Source organism: Balaenoptera acutorostrata, chromosome 2, assembly GCF_949987535.1.
Source record: "Balaenoptera acutorostrata chromosome 2, mBalAcu1.1, whole genome shotgun sequence".
In the NCBI taxonomy this organism is placed as follows: domain Eukaryota; kingdom Metazoa; phylum Chordata; class Mammalia; order Artiodactyla; family Balaenopteridae; genus Balaenoptera; species Balaenoptera acutorostrata.
The window spans coordinates 163889930-163905492 of NC_080065.1; the positions used below are offsets into that span (position 1 = coordinate 163889930).

The window sequence follows — 15563 nt, forward strand, 5'->3', positions numbered from 1 at the left end:
GTTTTTATAATTTAAGTCTAGCTACCTGCAGACCTTTTTTTTTTTTTTTTTTAAATAACAGCGTTATTGAGAGACAATCCACATACCATACGATTCACCCATTAAAGTGTACAATTAAATTCTTTTGGTACATTCATCACCACGATCAATTTTAGAACATTTTCATCCTCCCAAAAAGAAGCCCCAAACTCATTAGCAGTCATTCCCCTGACCTTTGGTTTTAAAGCTCTCTTTTTTTAAAAAAAATAATTACTTCATTTATTTTTGGCTGCGTTGGGTCTTCGTTTCTGTGCGAGGGCTTTCTCTAGTTGCGGCGAGCGGGGGCCACTCTTCGTTGCGCTGCGCGGGCCTCTCACTATCGCGGCCTCTCTTGTTGCGGAGCACAGGCTCCAGACGCGCAGGCTCAGTAGTTGTGGCTCACGGGCCCAGTTGCTCCGCAGCATGTGGGATCTTCCCAGACCAGGGCTCGAACCTGTGTCCCCTGCATTGGCAGGCAGATACTTAACCACTGCGCCATCAGGGAAGTCCTATATGGGAAATTTTAAAAAAATATTTCCTAGAAACCACCAGACTCGTTGGCCAGTGTCACGTTGACACTTAGAGTTGTGAAGGAGGATGGGTTTGGGTTTGGGTTTGGGTTTGGGAATGGGTTTAGTACAACTGGCCCAGACCTCCACGCTTCATCCCTTAGGGTTAAAAGAGGGCCCCCCCTGCTCCCTAAGATCAAGGGTTCTCCACCCCAGCTGAACAAAATAGCAGTCTCTTAACGGGAAACAAGTGGGGATAGCGGGCAATGAACAATGGGCCACGGCTGCGGGTGATTGTGTCCGTTAGCTTTAAGGCCGCCACACAGGTCCCAGCAGTTTCTAACAGTACATGGGATGCCTATCACCCAGCAACCTTGACTGACTAGCAGTGGCACGCTGGAAATGCTGTGTTGGGAAGTACCTACCAATGAAGTACTTGTAGGACCCCAGGAAAGAAGAGCTGTGCTTTACAGCACCGGCTATGACCCAAATAGCCAAGGAGGCAGCAAGCAGCATGATATCTGTACCGCAGATCTTTTCTTGTAGCTGGAAAGCCCCAGCCTGTGATGGCAATTCCTATTTTCTTCCCTCTGGAAGATCAGTCCCAACCGCACTACCCCTGCTTCTGCTTCCTCTGAGTCTGAATGTCATCTGCCCACATTGAGGAGGAAAGGAGGAAGCCCAGGAGAGGCGTAGGCAGGAGGAATCCCACATTCCTCCTGACATCTGATTGAAGCACAGGTAAAGTGAGTCTTATGCTGTCCTTACCGAGTTCTAAGTATGAGGGACTGTACTGCACACGCAACCCCAGAGTAAGCACTGGAGATAAACCGACTTGCAAACTTTGTATCTGAAAAATCGCCTCAAATCTGAAATCACCAGTATTTCTACGCCATGTTTAGTGTCTATTTTTACGAACCAGTTTTCGAAAGCACCATCAGCAACAGGTCTAGAGCGTTCCTTTCCAAACCTGAATATTTTTAAGCAAACTTTTCATCTTCCTTAGCTAGATGAGTTCAGGAAAAACATTTCATTGATTAAAAGGGCTGCATTACAAAGGTTTGCCCCAAGACAACACAAGCTCCTCGAGAGCAGGGATTTGGGGCTGGTTTGCTCAGTGTCCCCAGCATCTACCCCAGGTGTCCTTACATCAAAGCATTCCATAAATATTTGTTGAATTAATGCCATCGCATGACCGGCCTTCTTGTGCTGTATGATGCGAACTGCATGACTTTCCCCCTGAGGATTAAGATATTGATGGAGCATCCTTCAAGATCAATGGCATGCCCTAGATGAAAGATAGGGATGTGTAGGAGGAAACCTTGCCAGTCAAAGCTATCTATCTGGGCTTCCCTGGTGGCGCAGTGGTTGAGAATCTGCCTGCTAATGCAGGGGACACGGGTTCGAGCCCTGGTCTGGGAAGATCCCACATGCCACGGAGCAGCTGGGCCCGTGAGCCACAATTGCTGAGCCTGCGCGTCTGGAGCCTGTGCCCCGCGACGGGAGGGGCCGCGATAGAGAAAGGCCCGCGCACCGCGATGAAGAGCGGTCCCCGCACCGCGATGAAGAGTGGCCCCCGCTTGCCGCAACTGGAGAAAGCCCTCGCACGAACCGAAGACCCAACACAGCCAAAAATAAATAAATAAATAAATAAATAAATAAGAAAATCCTTAAAAAAAAAAAAGCTATCTATCTATTCAGTCTTAAGTGGAAACTCAAAAGACATGCACCACGGGAGCTGGTTGTAGGCCCAAAGTCACAGCTCTCCTTACAAGGAACTGTGTCATGCTAGGAAGTCACTTAATCATAGCAGACACGTACATAAGTGTCAGGCCCTATTCCCAGTGCTTTATGTAGATTACCTCACTTAATCTTCACAACAAGGCTATAAAGCAGATTCTGTTACCATCATGTCCCTTTAACCGATGAGCAAACTGGGGCACTGCGTTACATCACTTGCCCAGTGTCACATACAGAGCATCAGAGCCAAAATGTGAACCTGGCAATCCGGCTTAAGTATCCGTGTGAATAACATCTGCATTGTGTGGCCACCTGGGCCTCCCAGGACCTCTGGGATTTCAGTTTCCTCACTGTCTGGGGGGCGGGTGCAGACAGTGAGGAATGATGGATACATCAGGAGGCTATCAAACCTTCTCAGCTGCTTGATTGCTTTTTGAAAAGAAATCTTACTTGGCTAGTCAAATTCATAGAAACAATGTAGGATGGTGGTTACCAAGGGCTGGAGGGAGGTGAAAAGGGGGAATTGTTATTGAAAGAGACTACAGTTGCAGTTTGCAAAAGGAAAAAGTCTGGAGATCTATTTAACACTGAGTATACTTAACACTACTGAGCTGTACACTTAAAAACAGTTAACAAAGTTTCCAACTAATGTCTTTAACCACAGGAAGGGAGGAAAGGAGGAAAGGACAGAGGAAAGGACGGATGAAGGGACTCTTACCTGGCAGCTCAAGAAGTAAAACAGAAGCAGAACTGCTGAATCACTGGGAAAAGGAGCCCAAGGTCCCAGCCTCTCGGCTTCTTTCCCCAGATCCTCCTACCAGAACAGCCCCTTGGGGAGATCATCAAAGCAAAGTTTTAAAACCACTAAACAGGACAACTTCTCAATTCTCTTTAAGACAATTTCAAAAGCCTCGGGTCCAATCACACTCTCAAAAGTCTCCAGCTGAAAAGCCCTCCTGGCCCCTCAAGGCCGAATCGGTTCACACTCACCACCATGGTCCTTGAGATTGTCCACAATGTAGCCCCAGCGTAAGTGTCCAAGCTCACAGAGCACCGCCGTGGCCCCCTGTACTCAGTTACTCATCACAGCGGTCTCTTGAGCCTCTGTGCGCTGCCTATTTCATCCTTGTTTGTGGAGTGAGAGCTGTGTGCTCACCCGCCGCCCCAGCTCAGAAGGCTGTTTCTAGTCCCACCTTACTTATGGGCGAGGCGCTATATCTATGCCACTGTCACCTGCACAAGGTGCCCAATTCCCCCACCTCGTCTGTTCTGGGGGCTTAACAAGTATCCAGGACTCTCAGATGGAAGGGTGGAGAGGGAGTAATTCAGAAGAGACTTAGGCACAGAGGAGCATGATGATACCCCATCCCTCCCTATCCCTCAACCAGGGTGCTGAGCCATGGTTCATGATCAGGGAGAGAATGAATGCTGGGAAAGCAGCCAACGCCATAACCAACTTGTAGCAATGAGGGCCAGAGAACTGAGACGAAAGTACGTGGGGGCCATTGGCACATACTGTTCAGTTAAAAAAAAGCAAAGAAACCAGGAATGCTAACTAAAGGACAGAACGATTATCATCTTTGACTGTAAACCTCTCTCTGCATCATCCTTGGGTCCTAAAGCGACCTATTTCCATCACACGCACATTCCACCAGCAGCCGAAACTCACCTCAGCACCCATGCTATATTCTGACCCAGTTTACATGGAGCTGACTGAAAGGCAAAGAATAAGAAAATGAGGCATTTGAAAGGGAAATCCATGCTTCCTAGTTTAGAGCTGCACAAACTCCTTTGCCCACCACAGGAAGGGATTAGGCTACTCAATCCGAGTAACCCATTTCTCTTTGTTTGGGAACATGGTGATTCTATTCAGAGAGCATAAATCAGATAAAGGACCCACGCATACTAGATTTTTCATTTGGCAAGCAGAATAAAAATCTGAACCTATACCTGTGGGAAAATAATCAATTTTTCATAGACTTATTACAGGCTTCACAAAATCTACTGCACACATATTTTTAAAAGTAAGAAAGCGGCTCTTTAATGATACTTAAAATACATGGCATGGCAAGAATTATTTAAAATGTGTTTCTGAGGCCTGAAGTTTGGTACTGCCTGCTAAAATATAGATGATTTGGATAAGGCTGTCTTCTCGGGATAAACGTGAGACCTAAGCGCATCTTATCATAAAGCTAATAGGAAGGTTGGTATTCAGGCAGTTAAGTAATTGGTATAAATCCTCCCAAGATATTAGATCCCCTGAACTCGCAACAGTTAGTGGTTGTTCATTGGCCTGTGTGCATTAAATAACTGCCCTTAACCCAGAGGCCAGCAATCCACTGTTTACATAAAGTCAACACAAAGCAGAGCAAGAGGAAGCAGAGCTGAATCCAATAGATACATGACCACGACTCACCCAACAAGTGTTTTCCGAGCAGCAAGCCAGGCCTGGGAAAGTGGACACGTGATCCACGGGGTCTGGATGCCCAGTCTCGATCCAAGCAGATTGGCTCCATTTTTATGAGCCATCGGCTTGATTGTCCACATTGGTGGGCATGCTTTTCGCAGGAACACATCTCTGTTCTAAGCGGAAGGCTATGCGCCTACACCTGTGACCAGCCCTGTATGAGGACTGTACGTGCGTGTGTGCGTGCGTATGCGTGACTGAATGAATGAAAGATTTTTAAAATGTCTACATAAAGCAGATCTAATATATGAACATCTCCATTTACCAAAAGGCTTTCATTTTTTTATCATGCAGCAAGTCACTGAAATATTACACTATTTTGTGTCCAGCAACTCCCTTCAAGGAGCTATGAAAACATGAAGCATCACTGATGTCAGAAGTCACAGTCTAGCCGAGAAGACAAGTGACAGACCCGAAACAGAGACCACAGCAAACGTCTGACACCAAGTGTAAAAGCTTCAGGAGTTCACAAAATCCAAAGTCACTAAAAGCCCAAGTTGCTGAGAGGACTTGGAGCAGTGGGCGTTAAGAAGGGCAGCAAAGATGGTAGGCTTTAGATTACCAAAGGGACGGAGGTGGCGTTTCACGGAGGTACAAAAAGCAGAAGCAATGACTTAGAAGCAAAAAGAAGCCTTCTGTTTGCCGATGGCAGTGACAGCACCTGCCCTGATCAGAGCCACAGGAAACAGGGCTCATTATAGGGTGGGGACTCGTTATGAAGGGGTAACAAGCTGCCCAGAGAAGTTGATTTGTTACATTAGGGAGTCATTTTAGGATCCTGAATGGGAACAACCGGGTGTTCCTTCCGTAGGGTGAGAATTCACCCCAGGATTCCTTTCAAGAGCACGCTCCCCTTGACATTGAGTTAATGATTTCATTTGCACTCAGCTTTCCAATATCCCACCTCAGTGGTTCCCAACTTATGGACCACAGAGTTATGCCAGAGGTCCTGAAGGCAGATAAGCACTGCCCAGAAACGACTTGCTCCTGGCATATTGCCGCTGTCTCGTTCTAATATCTGTAGATACCATGTGAGCCATAAAACGCAAATTCACTCCAAAGCCACAGTCACCTGAGTTGCCCCAGGCGCCAGCCTATGGCTGCACATGGAGTCACTGTAACAGTAGCCCAGATGTCACTAGCTCCCACCTCCCTGCTGTTCATGCAGGACTTCAGCCTCCAGTAAAGTACCCCTCAAGCATTCCTAGGAGTTCCCAGGGATTTGGTGCCTGAGCCTGCGAACAAGGCCGTCGTCCTCTCAGCGGCCACTGGGCGGCGATGGGTCCACACAGCTCCCTCTCCTGCGCCTTCAAGCACCCCGAGGCCTCCGCAGGCCAAACTGCAGGATGGGCCATATGGAGTAGGGGAAACATCTCATTCCTCCTGGGAGCTACCATTCCCAAAGCAGTCACACCGGTGCCATACACGATAGCTTACCGAGGGTATTTTAGAAAAACAACTCTGACAGTTGTTACTTACAGCCCTCAAGCTGTGAATGAAAACTGTATGTGAAGGTGAATCTAGCGGAGGTTGGACAGGAAGAAAAATACCAGGGACAGAGCCCATGCCGTGCTCACAATCAACCTTCCCATAATGTGCTATCAAAATGCACATCAGGGACTTCCCTGGTGGCACAGTGGTTGAGAATCTGCCTGCCAATGCAGGGGACACGGGTTCGAGCCCTGGTCTGGGAAGATCCCACATGCCGCGGAGCAGCTGGGCCCGTGAGCCACAGCTACTGAGCCTGCGCGTCTGGAGCCTGTGCTCCGCAACAAGAGAGGCCGCGATAGTGAGAGGCCTGCGCACCGCGATGAAGAGTGGCCCCCGCTTGCCACAACTAGAGAAAGCCCTCGCACAGAAACGAAGACCCAACACAGCCAAAAAAAAAAAAAAAAAAAAAAAAAATGCACATCATCCTGTTTGACCCAGCAAATCAAACTTCTAAGCACACAAGGAAGTGAAAAGTGTAGGAGGATTTTCAACGCAGATTATTTGCAAGAGTGAAAAAGGAGAAACACACATCTCCTAGTACAGAAGGGGTTAAATTATGACACACTGACAGGGTAGAATACAGGCAGCTGTTAAAAACGATGACATCAGCTTGGAAGTACCACTGGAGAGCTCTGTGATGCATCGTTAAGTGACACAATGCCAGTTAGAACAGCGCTCCACAGCCTGTTAGGAGGCGGGGTGAGCGGCGGGCAGGCCAGCGAAGCTTCATCTGCCGCTCCCCATCGCTTGCACGACTGCCTGAGCCCCCCGCCCCCTCCCCCGTGGAACCATTCTCTTCCAGGAAACCGGTCCCTGCTGCCGAACAGGTGGGGGACCGCTGAGTTAGAAGACATTAGGGACAGCGTGATCGCATTTCAAAAGTGTGGAGGAGGGGCCGGGAAGAGGTACATATGGATATTATATGTCAGGAACAAAACCTATGGACCTACTGACAACCTTTCTCCCTCATACCCATGCCTGAAGGGGAGTCTTTTTTTTTTACCACCCAGATCCTTTATGGAACTGATCTGGGAGACAGTAAGAGAGATAAAGAGTCCTCAAATGGCCAGATTAGTCTTCATGAGAGGAGATGAAAGAGGAAGTAGTGGATGAGAGAGGCAGGCAGCCAGCCAGCCAGCCAACCAGGAGATGGAAGAAAAGAAATACCTGGAGCTTTTAAAGACGGGGGAGGTGGAGGTCCTGGAGCAGCTACTGAAGACTTGGTGTACGGGAGAGAAAGCTGGGTGACGTAGGTTCAACATGTTTGGCCGTGTCATGTGCTGTGTGACCCCTCCAGAGTCTACAAATACACCCATGACAAAGATCTAGAACACGCATGAGGTTTTGAGATCAGATTGGTGTTTCTTCCCCATGTTTCTGTGCTGCCCATGAGGTGAGAACAAAAGCTAGTTTAAGGTTGTACATGTATGAAAAACGCCAGGAAAGACACCCCAGAAATTGTCCCAGCGGTAACATCTGTCAAGGTTGATTAGGTACTGGTGGACTTTGTTACAACCAAAGTGTATATCACATGTATCATTTTCATGGGCATGTATTTTACTTTCACTCAGGACAGAGGTTTGGGTGAGGCAAGCAGGGTGACTACAGTGCAAAACTGAAGGAGACACTGACTCTCAGCGTCTTGCTGGTTCAGAGCCGCATGTAAACACCCCCGTGAGGGAGTGCCTCCTTCACTTAGCGCCCTACCCACCCTGCTTGCCTCACCCCATCCTGGCTCTGCTTGCCTTGTTAATCACAGTTCTGAATCTCATTGAAATTCAAACTGGGATGCTATCTGCCACACACACTGCATACAGAGTGCATTGCCATTCTGAAAGCACTTTCGTATATGTAGTTCACTGTCTCTTCATGACAATCTCACAGGCAAATGAGACTAGTATTATAATTCCCATTCTACAGATGGAGACCAGAAAGGTTAAAAGACCTGTCCAAGATCACACTGCTAAGTGACAGCAAACTCAGTTCAGCTGAGTTTGATCACCATCCCCAAGTATTTCCATGACCCCACCCACATACAAAACAAAAATTATCACTCATACCTATCAGGAAAACAATGAATCTCTGAAGTGAACCTAGCCCAGATATTCATGTCTCCCGTCAAATAAGGCCCGGCAGCCCCCATTTGCCCCCTTGGAAACCACGGAGGCAAAGCCCACAGAAGATGTAGGCAGCCTCTAGCCAAGACGGCGCCCCATGAGGAGCAGCCCCTCTGGATTCTCGAGTAGCAGCAGGTTTTCAGGACGAGCAGCAGGCCTTCACGAGGGCCTACAGGCAGGTCCGCGGCTGCTGGCTGGCACCAGGTGTGAGCCATGGGAACTCTGGGAGCTGGGTGGGGGGGTGTGTGTGGGGAGCATCTGCACAGGAGGCATGAGCCTAAGAGAATCTCTCAGCATTGGACATTCCACAAGGCGTACATGCAGCTACTGGTGGTCGGCACTTCCGGGTTTTCGCCTTGAGGTGAGCGGAAAGGTATAACACGGCACCACTAGCCACCAGCCTGGAGCTCAACCAGCTGGCCTGGCAGCCTAGAAATTTGCTTAAGGAGTTAATCCAGGCAGACCCTGAACTACCCTGTTCATCCAGCTGTGTTTCAGGGCACAGCACGATTCCAACACTGCACGTAATAAAAATGAAGAATACCCCCCCCCCCCGCCCTCTGCAGATTCGTTTTTCTCGGGTCCCACTGGTACTTTCGTTTAAAACTAAGTTTAAAAATAAAGAAATCAGCAAACCACACTCATTTGCCAAGTGTGCTTTTTTTCCTTCCTTCACAAACCTAAATCATACTTGGCAGAATTCATGCTGTTCTTGTTTACCTGTTCCTCTAAGAATATGAATCCATTTCCCTCTAGCCTGGGTTTTAGGTACATTGTTTAGCCAAGCCTTTACCTCCCTCTTCTGTTAAAAAGAGGAAAACATACAGCAAACTCAAGTTCTGTATTTGTGAAAATGTTAAGAGGAAACTACCCTAGGATGTTTACACAAGCTGTGTAAAGTGGCTTTAAAGAGGCTCTAGTATTCCAGTATTACCCATACTACATTCGAATTAATACTTCCCAGAAAAAGTAAACTTTAAATAAGATCCAATCAGGATCAACTGCACACCCACCTGAGTAGCTGAACAAAATCAATGGAGCAATTCTTTGGTCATCGGACTAAAAGATTCAAGATTGACTTTTTCCCCCTTTTAGTAAAATATGAAACTCCCTGGTAACCTGAAGTATTATTGGGTCCTGTATCTTGCAAGGATTTATGCGCAATTTATCTAAAAACTGCCTTTCAACAGCTACACGAATGGCTGAAATTGCTTGATCCCGTCAGGCAAAGAGTTTTTAAAAACATTAACCTCAGAAACAGAATATATATATATGTCTGTCTCGTGCTAAGTACCAGAGTTTTCAATCATGAAATTAAATATTCCTTTGCAAACTCAGCTATATCCTAAAACAGCCAATGATAACCTCTTGCAATACTCAGCATTCTGTGGAGAATTGAGTTTCTAAAGGGCCGTATACGGTCCTGAACGTAATGGGAGATTCCTTTAAGGGAGTTTTTCCTTCTGAGGAAAACAGCTGTACACCGTGGACTACTGAAAAGCCCCGCTGGGCCTGTCTTATTTATGAGATGTTTCCACAGCGGGGTCTTCTGTGTTTACATGGCGCTGCTCCTCTTAGTGAGGGTGACCGCTACCGAGCCTTGGATTAGGCTCTCAGCGTATATACACACACTCCCAACCGGGCACCATGACCCTCACTTCTCAGCGGAGGAAACAGTGTGAAAAGGAACTTACCTGAGGTGGCGAAGCTCGGGGAGAAGCGGAGCTGGGATGCAGTCCCAGCAGTGAAACCGCGAGGCCTGTGCTCTCCAAGGCAAACTCCGCCCAACCCCCCACCCCCACTGCCTCTTTGAAAACCTCCTCCTTACCTGCTAGGCAGGCACACCTGAGACCAGTAGTTGCCTGGGGATAAGAATCACCCGGGAAGCTTGTGCACTCTACCTTCCCAGAGCCCCTTCCCTGGAGATTCTGACTCAGGGGTTCCAAGCTGGACCCAGAAATTGTCTTTTGAACAAATGATCCAGGTGATTCTTATCATCAGAGGACTGTGGGAACGGTCTTAGATCAGGGGTGGCCGGGGCCAGGGAGTATCTTTGGCTTTGTGGGCCGTTAGGTCTCTGTCACAACTACTCGACGCAAAAGGAGCCAGAGAAAATTCATGAATGAACTGGCCTGGCTGTGGTCCAATAATTTATTTACGAAAACAGGCGGCTGGCTACAGTTTGCTGACCCTTCTCTTAGACCATTCATCATACCATTAAAAAAGAGACATTAATGCCTGCTATTTGTCACCTCACTAAGGCTATGTCTCAATCAGGCAATTGACCCAATGAAAATCCTCCCAACACCATGAAACATCACTCTCATCAAGAGGATAAAGTCAAGGTTGTGTCTGCCCTCCCTCAAGCAAGAACAGATGGAATTTACATGAGAGGATGCAGTCTAAGCCAGAGAGTAGAAGCACACTGTATTTTAACGTACAAGACACACTGTATTTTAAAGGACAAGCACACTGTATTTTAAAGGACAAGAATGAGGTGGTAACTATAAGATGCTGGTGGAGATTGTGGCGGGTTTTCTTTATGCAGTGGATTTTCTAGGGCCCCCAAAACTCTTCCTGCATCCTGGGAATTACTAGCTCAGACCACCATATCATTTTTCCCGGTACCTATTGTTATATTCTTTTTTTTACTCCCTCATGAGGATGATTGATGCTAGCAGCTGAATTCAGAGGAGCGTTTGATTTGCCTGCCATCCTCTGGGAATACCCCTGCTAAATGCAGGAAAAGTCACTCAACATCAAAGATCATTCAGCCACGGATGTGAGAGCTACTGTCACCTTATAAAGCTTACAATAGCCAGCGTCCTCTTACAATTTTCCCCAGTGCAAGCTACAGAGGTGGGGAGGGTTGGAGGGAGCACGGGTTAATACAGTGGAATTTCCTTTGGCACCAGCTCCAAGCAGTCTTTTAACAGAGATGTTTAATTGATCTTTATTGAGCAGAACCTTCCCTTCTGCTTAGAAAAGAAATGATCACTTTTCCCTGGGGTTCTATCTGGAGAAGTTAATAGCCCCAGTTTTCTCTTACAGCAGAGATACTTAATGACTGGGAGACTATCATAAATAGAGTTTATTGTCCAAAATACAAACCCAGTTCTAATCAACCTGCACAGTGAGATTGCCTTGCTTGTATCTGTTGATACCTGGAGGAGCTTTTCCCAACTGACGAGCGCATTGTTCTTTCCACTCAGGCTCTGCTGTCCAGTTAACAAACTGGATAGCGAGGTAATCTATAGGCCTTTGCCAAAGACCGCTGAGGATGCCCTAATGTGTATCAATTTGATCCTCACATGCAGTAGCTCCCAGGTGAGGCCCGAGAGCGGAGCCATAATCATTTGTGTACACGGTGCAGGAATATTTTGCAGGTGTGAAGACGATCATTGCAATACTTCCAGGATACAGAGACACTTCCGGGATTCAGTACAAAGACAGCCGTTACTGCTTGGCAGCTATGAAGAGTGATGGAAAAACAAACAAACAAAAGTAATACTTACAGAGTTCCTTTAGCTCTTTTATAAAGGGCTTTATTGATATTAGCTTTACTTTTTGAAATAACTTCCAAACACAACAAGCAGGTATTAATATTTCCCTTTTAGAGCTAGGAAATTTTGTATTAAATGTTCTGACTGCTGTGCTCCTTGAGGACTAGATTTAGCAGTAAACTAGAGGCTAGGACTTGCTGCTACAGTAAACTCTTACTATTTGGGAATTTGTTCTAGAGATACAAATTTCCTGGGTCTTTTTCTTTGTCCTCTCCTCCTTCTGGCTGCCGGCTTTCCCCACCTGCCACCTGCCACGCCCTCCCCAGCCCTCCAAGTTGCCATCCTGGCATGGCAGGCACCGTGACCATGATTTCTGAACCACATTTTGGAACCTGTAGTATGAAAAATACCAGTGTTCTTAGGTGGACAAGAGGACAGAACTTTTGAAACCATGATTGTCCACAAAAATCGGAGATATCTGATCACTCTTATAGTGTCGCTCTAGCATATTCTCCAATGACGAGCAAAGGAAGGTGTGGAAGGGAAGCACCTACCATTTACTGACACAGTTAATAGGCATATACTCAAGGCAGGTGTAAGGCCCGGGCCTGAGGTCTTCCCAGGAATGTGAGAGGGAAGGAGGAGGGAGGCTTTATACCTGAGATATTGGATTCCTTTTCTCCCCCCATTTTACTGAGATATAATTGTCATATAATTTTATATTAATTTCAGGTGTACAACATAGTAATTTGATATGTGTATAAATTGCAAAATAATTTCCACAATAAGTTTAGTTAACATTTACCGCCTCACATAGTTACAATTTTTTTCTTGTGATGAGAACTTTTAAGATCTATACTCTTAGCAACTTTCAAATTAAATAACAGTATTGTTCGGTGCTTTGTGTCCACCTAGAGGGGTGGGATAGGGAGGGTGGGAGGGAGATGCAAGAGGGAGGAGATATGGGGATATAGGTATATGTATAGCTGATTCACTTTGTTATACAGCAGAAACTAACACACCATTGTAAAGCAATTATACTCCAATAAAGATGTTTAAAAAAAAAAGAAAACAGTATTTTTAACTATAGTCATCACGATGTACATTACATCCCCAGGAGTTGTTTCTCTTATAACTGCAAGTTTGTACCTTTTGACCACCTTTCCCATCCCCCCTACTCCCACCTCTGGCAACCACTAAACTGTTCTCTGTTTCTATGAGCTCAGTTTTCTTCGATTCGTATACGTGAGATCATACAGTATTTGTCTTCCTCTAGTTTCACTTAGAGTAATGGCCTCAAGGTCTGTCCTGGCTTTTTTTTGCATCTGGTATCACAGTTAAACATGGTTAGAATCATGTTGGTGTTGTTACCAGGTCCTTGTCAGGTGTCATGGGCTGAGTTGTGTCCACCACGGAATTCACAGGATGAAGCCCTAAACCCCAGTACCTCAGCATGTGACTGTATTGGGAGATCAGGCCTTTAAAGAGTAATTAAGTTAAAATGAGGCCATTAGGGTGGATCCCAGTCCAATCTGACTGGTGTCCTTATAAGGAATGCAGATTAGACACACAGAGAGACACCAGGCCTGCCCAGAGGGTGAAAGCCCCGTGAGGACACAGGGAGAAGGCGGCGCTCTGCAAGTCAAGGAGAGAGGCTGGAGCAGGCTCTTCCCTCAGGAGCCTCAGAGGAAACCAACCCTGCTGACAACTTGACCTTGGACTTCCAGCCTCCAGAACGGTGAGAAATAAATTTCTGTTGTTTAAGCTACCCAGACTGTGGTGTTTTGTTATGACAGCCCTAGCAAACTCATACAGATAACAAAAATTAACGTGGAATGAGGCCTGGAACACCTACCGCTTACATGTTGTTTGCTACATGCCAAATACATGCCAAATACTAACTCGATCCTCACCATAGCCCTATGAAGTGGGCACTATTGTTCTCACCCCCATCTTACAGACAAGAAAACTAAGGCACAGAGATGTTCAGTGAACTGCCTAAGGCCATACATCTGACATGTGGAAAAGCTGGAATTTGAACCCAGTCACCAGTCTCGGAGTTCACTGTTTTGTCTCAATTTTCTACCTGTTATCCCCCAACTGATCATCCACAAACCTTCCAAAACTGGTTCAGGAGGCAGCGTGGAAAGCAAACCTGAGGATACTGTGCCCCACTCTTGAGAGGCAAGGACTCACAACCTGGGAAGCTTAGGAGGGACAAGGAAAGCTGGTTCATCTCAGAGGCCCATGGATGGAAGGAAGAGACACCTGGGCCTGGTGAACCGAGGGCCTCGAGGCAGGAAGGCTTTTCCCATGTTGGCTGTCACCCTGATCCACAGCTCTGCCATCAGGTAGCCTTGGGTTCCTCCAGGCACACTGGCCCTATGAGTACATGATGTACTGCAGGCTGCTGGAGCATATTGGATGTAGAGTCAGAAATGGTTCACTCCCTCTCCAGCAGTCATTTCTCCAGAACAAGCAGGGAAAAATTACCAGACAGGGAGGTTCACCTTCATCCTCTAGACCCGGGTTTCTCAGCCCCGGCTCTAGTGACATTTTGAGCTAGGCAATGTGTGACTTTGTTTCTTTGTTGTGTGTGACTGCCATGTGCGCTGTAGGATGTTTAGCAGCATCCCTGTCCTTACCTACTAGATGCCAGTAACACATCAGCTACTTGTGACAACCAAAAGTGTCTCCAGATATTGCCAAATATCCCCGAGGGGACAAAATCACCCCCACTGAGAAGCACTTCTCTAAGAGAAACAGAAAAAGGTTCTTCCTCAAGACACCATTTCCATCTGTCAGAAGGCTGTCATAATAATATATGCAAACGTTCTACATTTATGGTGTTGTACAGTGCACAACCTGCCCAACTGCCCATGGTCATCCACCTCCTCCCTCCCTCTCCTCAAGCTTCACAGGAAAATGAGGCTAATCTGCCCTACACTTTATCGTTCCTTTCTACTTTCCCATATTTCTGAGATACTATAAGGAACCCGAGGGCTTCCTGGTCTAAACTTGGGGTTCAGTTCGGGATTGACCTTTCTCCACCCTGAGGTAAGGATTAAGAAAATAAAACCTGTGCTGATCCTTCTGATTTTCTAGTTCAGCCATTAATGTGACAGGCATGAGGTGCTGATAAAGTGGCCAATTTATTCAATCCCTTTAATGGAGAGAAAAAGTTTAAACTTTTATTGGTTTAGCTTGCCCCAAAAGCAACTATCAAATGTTGGCAGGATACAATGAAGGCTTACCTTGTTAACATAGTTAAGTCTCTCTCTCTCAGAACTAGCCCATTTAGCTCCAGGGTCCTTAGCGCACCCGACGCACTTACACAGCATTTAAGAGCTTTACACAACTGGAAGGTCACATCTTTATTTCTTATCGCAGGAACACGACTTCTGTAAACTTTATTTCTGTCACAACCTAAAGCAAAATTATTGTAAAATGAGTGATTTAAACCATACATTTTATCATCATTAAAAAGCACCTTAGGGCTTCCCTGGTGGCGCAGTGGTTGAGAATCTGCCTGCTAGTGCAGGGGACACGGGTTCGAGCCCTGGTCTGGGAGGATCCCACATGCCACGGAGCAGCTGGGCCCGTGAGCCACAATTGCTGAGCCTGCGCGTCTGGAGCCTGTGCCCCGCGACGGGAGGGGCCGCGATAGAGAAGGGCCCGCGCACCGCGATGAAGAGCGGTCCCCGCACCGCGATGAGGA

The 15563-nt window shown here is 46.9% G+C and overlaps 1 protein-coding gene and 1 long non-coding RNA gene across 2 annotated transcripts in view; both read right to left on the bottom strand.

The window, feature by feature from the left end:
• The window catches only part of LOC130707369 (ELKS/Rab6-interacting/CAST family member 1-like), a 467400-nt gene that overhangs the window by 272314 nt on the left and 179523 nt on the right, over positions 1 to 15563 (bottom strand).
• LOC130707377 (uncharacterized) overlaps positions 10746 to 15563 on the bottom strand; it is a 37210-nt gene continuing 32392 nt past the window's right edge. Inside the window, exons 2-3 of the long non-coding RNA XR_009007264.1 lie at positions 15100 to 15271; positions 10746 to 11812 (exon numbers count right to left, since the gene is read on the bottom strand). This is a non-coding gene — a long non-coding RNA (uncharacterized LOC130707377). The remainder of the gene's footprint in view (positions 11813 to 15099; positions 15272 to 15563) is intronic.